We start from the raw sequence: 10242 nt of genomic DNA on the forward strand, positions 1-10242 counted from the left end.
GCTGAAGAGAAACCTGGGGTTGTTCTTATTTTCTTCAATCAGTGACGAATAGTAAGATGTTCTAGCTTTATGGAGGGCTTTCTTATAAATGAGCAAACTATTTCTCCAGGCTAAATGATGATCCTCTAAATTTGTGACACGCCGTTTCCTCTCCAGCTTACGAGTTATCTGCTTTAGGCTGCGTGTTTGAGAATTATACCACGGAGTCAGGTACTTCTGATTTGAGACCTTAGTTTTCACCGGAGCTACAGTATCCAGAGTCGTACGCAGTGAGGAGGTAAAATTATTAACAAGATGATCGACCTCTGTTGGAGTAGCGTTCAGATAGCTGCTCTGCTCTGTGTTGGTACAGGGCATTGAAGATGATAACAGTGAGTGGATTATATTCTTAAACTTAGTTACAGCACTTTCAGAAAGACATCTACTGTGATAAAGTCTACTCCCCACTGCTGTGTAATCAATTATTGTAAATGTAAATGTTATCAGGAAATGATCAGACAGGAGAGGGTTTTCAGGAAACACTGTTAAATGTTCAGTTTCTATGCCATATGTTAAAACAAGATCTAGAGTGTGATTAAAGTGGTGGGTGGGTTCTTTTACATTTTGACAGAAGCCAATTGAGTCTAATAACAGATTAAATGCCATGTTGAGGCTGTCATTTTTAGCATCTACATGGATGTTAAAATCACCCACAATAATTATTTTATCTGAGCTGAGCACTAAATCAGATAAAAAGTCTGAGAAATCAGAGAGAAACTGTGTGTAAGGCCCAGGTGGACGATAGATGATAACAAGTAAGACTGGTTTCTGAGTTTTACAGCTGGGGTGGACAAGGCTAAGCATCAGGCTTTCAAATGAATTAAAAGTCTGCCTGGGTCTTTGGTTGATTAATAGGCTGGTGTGAAAAATTGCTGCCACACCGCCCCCTCGGCCTGTGCTTCGAGGTTTCTGGTAGTTAGAATGACTCGGGGGTGTTGATTCATTTAAACTAACATACTCATCCTGCTGCAACCAGGTTTCTGTAAGGCAGAGTAAATTGATTTGTTGATCAATTATTAAGTCATGTACTAACACAGACTTGGAGGAGAGAGACCTAATATTTAATAATCCACATTTCACTGTTTTACTCTTTGGTTCAGATGTGGATACTGTATTGTTCTTTCTTTGTGATTTTTTATGTTTAAGTTGTTTATTGCTGGTTTCTAGTTTGTTTTTTGTCCGTTTGGGAGCTGACACAGTCTCTATGGAGATGGGTTTTTGGGGGGGGTAGCAGGAGGAGAGAAGCTGCAGAGAGGCGTGTAAGACTGCAACTCTGCTTCCTGGTCCCAACTCTGGATAGTCATATTTTGGGGGGTTTAATAAATTTGTCCATATTTCTAGAATTGAGAGCTGCTCCATCCAAAGTGGGATGGATGCCATCTCTCCTAACAAGACCAGGTTTCCTCCAGAAGGTTTGCCAATTATCTATGAAGCCCACATCGTTTCTGGGACACCACTCAGACAGCCAGCAATTTAAGGAGAACATGCGGCTAAACATGTCACTCCTGGTCTGATTGGGGAGGGGACCAGAGAAAACTGCAGAGTCCGACATTGTTTGGGCAAAGTTGCACACCGATTCAATATTGACTTTAGTGACCTCCGATTGGCGTAACCGGGTGTCATTACTGCCAACGTGAATTATGATCTTACTGAATTTACGTTTACCCTTAGCCAGCAGTTTTAAATTTCCCTCAATGTCGCCTGCTCTGGCCCCTGGAAGACAATTGACTATGGTTGCAGGTGTCTCTAGCTTCACATGTCTGAGAACAGAATCACCAATTACCAGAGTCTGACCCCCGGCGGGTGTGTCGCCGAGTGGGGAAAAATGGTTAGACACATGAACAGGTTGGTGGTGTACTTGGGGCCGCCCAAGTACACCACCACCAGCCGCCCTCATTCCCCAGCTGCTTGGGGTCTGCCGGGGAACAGCTAGCGGGGCCTATGCTATCTTCGGCTGCACCAGCTACAGGGGCCTGGCTAGCTACGGGTGAATGAAGGGTGCAAAGCCAAGTCTCCAATTCAGTAATCCTGGCCTCCAGAGCTGCAAATAAGCTACATTTGTTACAAGTATCATTACTGCTAAAGGAGGCCGAGGAGTAGCTAAACAGCTGACACAATGAGCAGGAAAGTGCAGGAAGGACAGGTGAAGTAGCCATGGTGCTAACGAGTCGGCTACGAGCTAAGCTAAGCTAGCGAAACAGTACAGACACAGTGAGTGAATACTTTGGCTATAAATTAGGTAGTGAGTAACAGAAAGGGTGCTTCGGATGAAGCACGTGAAGATTATACTATGAAAAAGGAATGTATCTAAAAAAATTTAATTAAATTGCTAAGCAGAAAAGCTACTCAGAAACACCACTGAGTTTGAGCAGGAACAGGAAGTGATACTCTACCGCAGAGCGAGCGAACACCAAGTGACAGCGCCACCAAGTAATCACAGAATGAAAGCAATTTTACCTAAATCGCATGATATAGTACTGTCAATAACATGGAATCAAAAAAGGTGGTTATAATGGGTTTCAATTGGCCAAAAATGGCCACGATAGAATCAAGAGGAACAATTTGGTGTATCGTGAATATTATTGATATTATTAAGGAGCTGATGTTGAAAATTAAAAAATCTGGAAAAAAAATACACACCTTTGGGAAGTTTCATTCCATTTGCATTATCAGAACGAAAATGGTTGAAAAAAGAAAAGTGAAGTGGCCACAAATGGCCAGGATAGAGCCCAGAGGTGATAAATTTCTCTGGCAATTCGAAGGACCAGTCTGGCTTTCTCAGTTGTCAAGAGAACGGTGCTTGTCTGACTGCTTTGTGCCAAGTTTAAAGTTTGATGGAGGAAGGGTTAAGGTTTTTCAGGAGTTGGGCTCGGCCCTTTAGTTCCAGTGAAAGGAACTCTTAATGCTTCAATATACCAAGCCATTTTGGACAATTTCATGCTCCCAACTTTGTGGAAACAGTTTGGGAATGGCCCTTTTCTGTTTCAACATAACTGTGCACCAGTGCACAAAGCAAGATCCAGAGCTTGTCTGGCTTGGTTGAGTCTTTACCTCAACCCGGTAGAACACCTTTGGGATGAATTAGAGCAAAGCTTTTAAAACAGGCCTTCTTGTTCAACATGACCTCACTTCTTCCCATAAACACATTCCTAAACCTTGTGGAAAATTTAACCACAAGAGTTGAAGCTGTTACAGCTTCAAAGGTTGGGCCAACATTATATTAAACCATCTGGATTAAGAATGAATGAAAGAATAAAGAATTACGAATTAACTAATTCTTAAAGTCTAGGTCACTAATATTCAAACTCATCTGAGTTTTTTAGTAATGCACCTATTATATCAATTTGAAAATCCTATTTCTGGACAGCATATATAATATTGCTTCATATTAGTTTTTTTTGGTTTTTTTTGCCTGTCCCATTTGGTTCTTTAGTCGTCAGAATTGTTGTCTGAAGACCAACAAGGATACCCAATGGATTTACTTTACCAAGTGGATCATCACGGCCTTGCCGTATTGATCCGTTTGATCGACCTTTGTTGTTATTATTTATTTTATTTTATTTTCAGTTGTTACAGACGGGACAGACATGACTAGGGGATAGGAAAGAAGGAGAAAGAAAGATGAAGGAAAAGAAAAACAGAGGGGAAGAGGGACAGTGAGAAAGGGCACTTAAAAAGAGAGAGAAAAAAGAAAAAAAAACTCCTGGATCACCTGTTGAGAGAAAAAGAAGAGAAAACAAGCAAATAAAGAGAGCAACATAATAAACACAACACCATCGCATTAATTTAGCTAAGTGTAAACAGCAGTAAATACTAAATATTGAATATTGTGGTGCAGCACACAGGACCGACAGCGCACAATGTACTTTGAGGTAGCAGCCAAGAAAGGTGTAGTTTATGTCTATGAACAGTGAACACCCGTGTGCACACCTGTGTGGATCAGCGCGCTTGTATTCAAAAGGTTTCCTCATGTAATGGTCTGCTAGAGGGTGTAGGGAGCCATAGCCCCGTCCCCCAGGGCATGAAGCAGGCATGGAGGAGATCCAGGCCCCAGACATCCAGAGGCTCCAGAGTGCGAGAGCCCAAGGAGGACCACCGGAGGGGCATCTGTGCCACCTTCCTGGGAAGAGCTGAGGAGAGCCCCAGACGAGGGGTCACCCAGCAGCCATGGAGCAGAAGCCAGAGGGGACTGCACTGGTGCGCCCGCTGGCTCTGCCGGCAGCCAGCTGTGCCAGAGTGAACCGAGCCGCAGGCCCCGAGGCCGGAGGTTCGAGGGCCCCCTACGCCCCGGAAGAGGTCTGACCGAGCAACAGGCGCCAGGCCCCGCCAAGTAGCCACCGGGAGTGAGCTGGTACATACCTGAGCACCCAGCCCTGGACACCAAGAACCACCAACGCACACCGACCCCTGAGGGCATCAGCCACCGGCAGGGAGTGTGGTGAGGGGAGATAGGCCTCCATGCTATGGAGGGCCTGGGAGTTCCCAGAGGGGTGGAGTCTAAGACCCGACCTGACATATAGACACAGACAAACAGGCACACACAGACACAAACATGCATTCCCACCCTCATGCACACATATACAAACACTCAGCACTCACCCAACATAAAGATAGACACAAATGGACATGTACACACAATCACACTCCCCAAACACACTCTATACCCCGGGTCCAGGTACCCTCGCCCCCAGAGGGGGAAACGGCACCTAGACCCAGGAGATGTTACCCTTTCCCCCGGGGTGGAGGCAAGCAGACCGCCCCGGCTCCGCAGCAGCAGGGAGGCCCCGCAACCCAGATCCCAGTCGGACTGCCCACACCTCCTCCCAGCCTCCCCGCCCCGATGGCCAGCAGAGAACGGGGTGTGTGAAGACCCCATACCTCCCTCCTCCCGCTCATGTGTAGTGTTGCTGTGTGTTGTTCTAAAGTGCATTTAAAACATGGGAGGGCATGGTGCTGCTGCCAGAGAGCAGCAGGTGTTAGCACGGCCCCTCCCGAGAACCCTCAATGTCTACATGGATTTAAAAATTGAGAGGTGGGCACCGGCGCCAGAGGTGGGGTTGAATACACAGACCGTCCTCTGGACACCGTTAACGTGCCCACCCTCAAGACCCTATATGTATGTGTTATGAGAGTGTGAATGATGTGGATGTCTAAGTTGTGGAATAAAATTGAGGCACAGGTGGACAGAAGGGGACGGGGACGGGGGGTCATATTTCTCCTGTTTTGGCTTCCCTTCATTGGCTTCCTGTTAAATCCAGAATTGAATTCAAAATCCTGCTCCTCACATACAAGGTCTTAAATAATCAGGCCCCATCTTATCTTAATGACCTTGTAGTACCATATCACCCTATTAGAGCACTTCAGGCCTACTTGTTGTTCCTAGAGTATTTAAAAGTAGAATGGGAGGCAGAGCCTTCAGTTTTCAGGCCCCTCTTCTGTGGAAACAGCTTCCAGTTTGGATTCGGGAGACAGACACTATCTCTACTTTCAAGATTAGGCTTCAAACTTTCCTTTTTGCTAAAGCATATAGTTAGGGCTGGACCAGGTGACCCTGAATCCTCCCTTACTTATGCTGCAATAGACGTAGGCTGCCGGGGATTCCCATGATGCACTGAGTTTTTCCTTTCCAGTCACCTTTCTCACTCACTATGTGTTAATAGACCTCTCTGCATTGAATCATATCTGTTATTAACCTCTGTCTCTCTTCCACAGCATGTCTTTCATCCTGTCTTCCTTCTCTGACCCCAACCGGTCGCAGCAGATGGCCCCGCCCCTCCCTGAGCCTGGTTCTGCCGGAGGTTTCTTCCTGTTAAAAGGGAGTTTTTCCTTCCCACTGTCGCCAAAGTGCTTGCTCATAGGGGGTCATATGATTGTTGGGTTTTTCTCTGTACCTATGAAGCGCCTTGAGGTGACTTTTGTTGTGATTTGGCGCTGTATAAATAAAATTGAATTGAATTGAATTGAATTGAATGCCTCCCCTGCACCCTGGTGACACCCCTGCACCCCAAGGCCCTACTTGTGTGGGTAGGTGTGGTGGAGTGGGAAGAGGGAGGCAGTCGGGGATGGGGAGGAAAAGAAGGAAGCCCCTCCCTGGGGCCAGCTCCCCCGCTGACCCCAGTAGGCACCCCCGTCCTCCGACACCCACCAAGTCAAGGGGGCCCAGGCCCATCCTGAAGGGGGCATACGGTAGCAGCACCGCCAAGCCCCACAGGACCCAGGGCAGCCCACCCGACCCCACCGCAGAGGAAACTGTACCCAACCCAACATTCAATCATCTCCCAGACTGCACAAGACAATAGACACCCAGGTTGAGTATATTCTCCACCTCTCCTATGTCTCTCCCCCACCTGCAGAGTGGACTCCTGCAAAGATGGAACAACCTCCCTGCCAGTTGAAGAGCCCCCCCATTTAGGCCGATGCTCCAGAGGCCCCCTGCGCCAGGGCTGAGTGTGGATATAATTGTCTGGTGTATTGCCTTGACAGTGTGAGCAGTTGTTGGAAGATGTAAAGCCCATCTGGAACATCCAATGAACTGTATAGTGCACTCTATGTAGTATTTTGTATTGTATTAATTGCAGACTGGGATTTCTAATCAATTTAAAGGTTTTTAAGCAAATCTGAGACCAGAAGTTTTGGTCTAAACCGACTGATAAATCTGCTTCCCACTTTGCAATAGGAAGGGATATTGATTCATCTATTTTAAAAAGTGTTCTGTATATTTTAGACAACAATTTGGGGGATTTAAGAGTAAGAAAATGTACCACACTTGGTGGTGTTTGTAATTCAACTTGGCAGAGGTTAAATTTCTTTTTTACTATGGATTTAATTTGTTGATATTCTAAAAATCTTTTCTTGTTGATCCCATATTGTATAACTAGTCTGTCAAATGGAATAAAGTCTGTTCCTTCTAATATATGTTCCAAGTATTTAATTCCTTTACAACTCCAATCTGGAAAATTAATCATATTATTGTTTTGTAATATGTCAGGGTTGTTCCAGATAGCTGTATGTTTGCATGGGATTAATGAAGACTCCGTCAATTTTAGAAACTCCCACCATGCTGTCAGAGAAGAGCTGATGTTGATGCTTTTAAAGCATTCATGTTGTTGGATGTTTGAGCTGATAAATGGTAGGTCTGAAATCTCTAGATTATTGCATAGTGCCTGTTCAACATCTAGCCCGGGCTCATCTAAGAAGGTATGTTTTAACCATCCTGAGATGAACTGAAGCCTGTTGGCTAAGAAGTATTGTTGAAAGTTAGGCAGATCTACTCCTCCTTTATCCTTGGTTCTTTGTAGTGTTTTTAAGCTGATACGCGGGGGTTTATCTTTCCAAAGGAATTTAGAAATATACGAATCCAGAGATCTGAACCAATCTTGTGATGGTTTATTCGGGATCACTGAAAATAAATAATTTATTTTTGGCAAGATCATCATTTTTATAGTGGCGACCCTTCCCATGAGTGATATGGGTAGAGATTTCCATCTAGTCAGATCGCCTTCTACTTTCTTTAGAAGTGGAATATGGTTTAATTTAGTTAAGTCTGAAAGCTTAGGAGAGACATTAATACCTAAATATTTAATATTTCCAGATTGTAGTGGGGCAGAAGAAGAATTATGGAAGGAGCAGTTAATTGGAAGGACTGTAGATTTTGACCAGTTGAATAATCTGAAACTCTTGAAAACCAGTTTATAAGTGTAATTGCCTCAGAAAGGTTGGTTTGTGAGTTTTGGAGAAAAAGCAACACATCATCTGCATAGAGACTGATTTTATGTTCTACGTTCTTACATTTTATGCCCTTAATTGTTGTAGCCTGTCTAATTGCTGCTGCTAGTGGTTCGATAAAAATTGCAAATAGTGAAGGGGAGAGTGGGCATCCCTGCCTGGTGCCCCTCAGGAGACAGAAGCTGGAGGATGTCTGGTCATTTGTTCTGACACAAGCTGTTGGGGAATTATATAATATTCTTAGCCAGTTTATGAAAGAGTTTCCAAAACCATATCTGTGTAAAGTTGCAAATAGAAATTTCCAGTTTACTCTGTCAAACGCTTTTTCTGCATCTAGAGATAATATTGTGGTTTCAATGTTTTTGCTGCATGAGTAGTCTATTAAATTAAGTAATCTACGTGTGTTTGTTGATGAGTGGCTACCTTTTATGAAACCAGTTTGGTCAGGATGAATTAAAAGGGGGGTTATCTTCTCTAATCTTTTTGAGAGAGCTTTGCAGATTATTTTGAGGTCTACATTTATATAGGGATGAGTATCGTTTAGGTACTAGGTCGATACCGGTGCCAAACCGGTACTTTTGAAATGGTGCCGGTGCTTAAACGGTGCTCAAACCGGTGCTTAAAGAATGGAAAACACAAACTTTGTCCAAAAACCTCTCATGTTCAGCTGTTTTTTTGTAAAAAGATAACAATGTTAGCCTTTTCTGCAGCTATAGAGGATTTATGGTATCACTCTTGGCTGGAAGCAGTGCTTAAACAATGGAAAAAACAAACTTTGTCCAAAAACCTCTCATGTTTAGCTGTTTTCCACTTTTTCTTTAGTCATTTTAGCCTTTTTGGCCAGGGTGAAGGGAGTATCTGCCATCAAGCAAGAAGACAGCCGCATGTAACTACGACGGTGTTTGCTAGTTCACCTTACATGCATTAATTTAATAACGTGGTTAGCCTACTCAACGTAAATTACACACGAACAACATTAAGCTACTGACCCAGAGAAGAACGGCTGCTGCTGCTGCCATCATCATCCGTCATCATTTCTGCTACGCTGAAAGGGCTAGGGGCCAGGACTCTCCTCTTCGGGTTCTTGGGGGATGTTGCTAACTCCGGGTCTGATAACAGGCACCACACCCACAGTAGATGTGCACGGTGCTCGGTCTTGCAGCAAGCTATCAAATACGGTGCATTTCTCGGCTTTTAAAAAGACGCTATGCGTCGCCAGGTGTTTCATCAGATTCGAGGTGTTACCTCCTTTGCACAGTATCACCTTAAAGCACTTGTTGCAGGCTGCTGAGTTTGCATCTTTTGCTGTGAAGTACAGCCAAACTATTGACCGCTTCGCCTTGAGCATTTTTAATCTGTAGCTCTGCTCTAAAAGAATGTACATACCTGGGCCCGCCTACTATCCTTGGAAAGGTAAAATGATTGGCTAGAAAGTGTATGACATCTCAAGGAAAAAAAGCACCGAAATAAAGCACCGAAATGTCTTTGCCTGGTTTTAGCAGGAGACTAATGTTGGATTAGAATTCATTGGATTAGAATTCATATTTGGTGGTAGTCTGCCATTTCCCTTAATTTCCTGCAACATTCTGTGGAATACTGGTGCCAAAATTGTCCAGAATTCTTTGTCGAATTCTGCAGGTAGCCGTCTGAACCTGGAGCCTTATTATTGGGCATACTTATCAGCGCTTCCTGGAGTTCACCTGGTGTCAGTGGCGAATCCAGTGCCATTGCCTGACTGTCTAGTAATTTTGGAAGAGTTACGTTGTCAAGAAACTGATCAATTTCATTTTTAGACGGGTTTATTTGTGGTGAATATACAGTTCATATTAGTCTTCTTAAGTGCCTAGCTGAATAGTGTGGGCAATTATGAGCCTCCAAGATGCTCACACAATGCAGCAACTAATTTTATAATCCTGCTCCACTTACTGTACCTGTGCTGGCTCACCATTCTACCCGTCTCTGTTCCCTGTTGCTCGCTCTGTCTCTCTCCTTCTGTCTGTGTGAATGAATTTGTGTGTAAACAACTAACCATGCCTCTATGTCTCACAGGTGGGATTTCTCTGGACTGCTTTCCTTTGTTCCTGTTGACGTTAAGGCCATCATTTCTTTTTAGACATATGGCATTTTCATTCCAAACCAAGTATACATGTTGTCAATAATCTGAAAGATGGTTTGTAGTTGCCCAGTTGACTAAACAAAAATGGCTTGCTGGTCTGCCTATAGCAGCTCTGTTATTGTGTTCTCTACTCTAGCATTTTTTCGAGAGTTCCCTTGGCGATATCCGTTAATAGTTGTTTGAAAGAGCTCACTGATTTCAAGATGGCTGCTAGGGTGCAGACACACAGCTTGGCAGGTCCTGTGCTTTTGCCAAAAAACCCACCTAAAAAACCATCTAAAAACCCCTGGATCTTGACATCAACTTGTCTTTTTGTTTTTATACATTTTTATCTTCTGTGGAGTTCGACATGTCCAAGAAAG

This window comes from Pelmatolapia mariae, linkage group LG20 (genome assembly GCF_036321145.2).
Source record: "Pelmatolapia mariae isolate MD_Pm_ZW linkage group LG20, Pm_UMD_F_2, whole genome shotgun sequence".
Classification (NCBI taxonomy): Eukaryota; Metazoa; Chordata; class Actinopteri; order Cichliformes; family Cichlidae; genus Pelmatolapia; species Pelmatolapia mariae.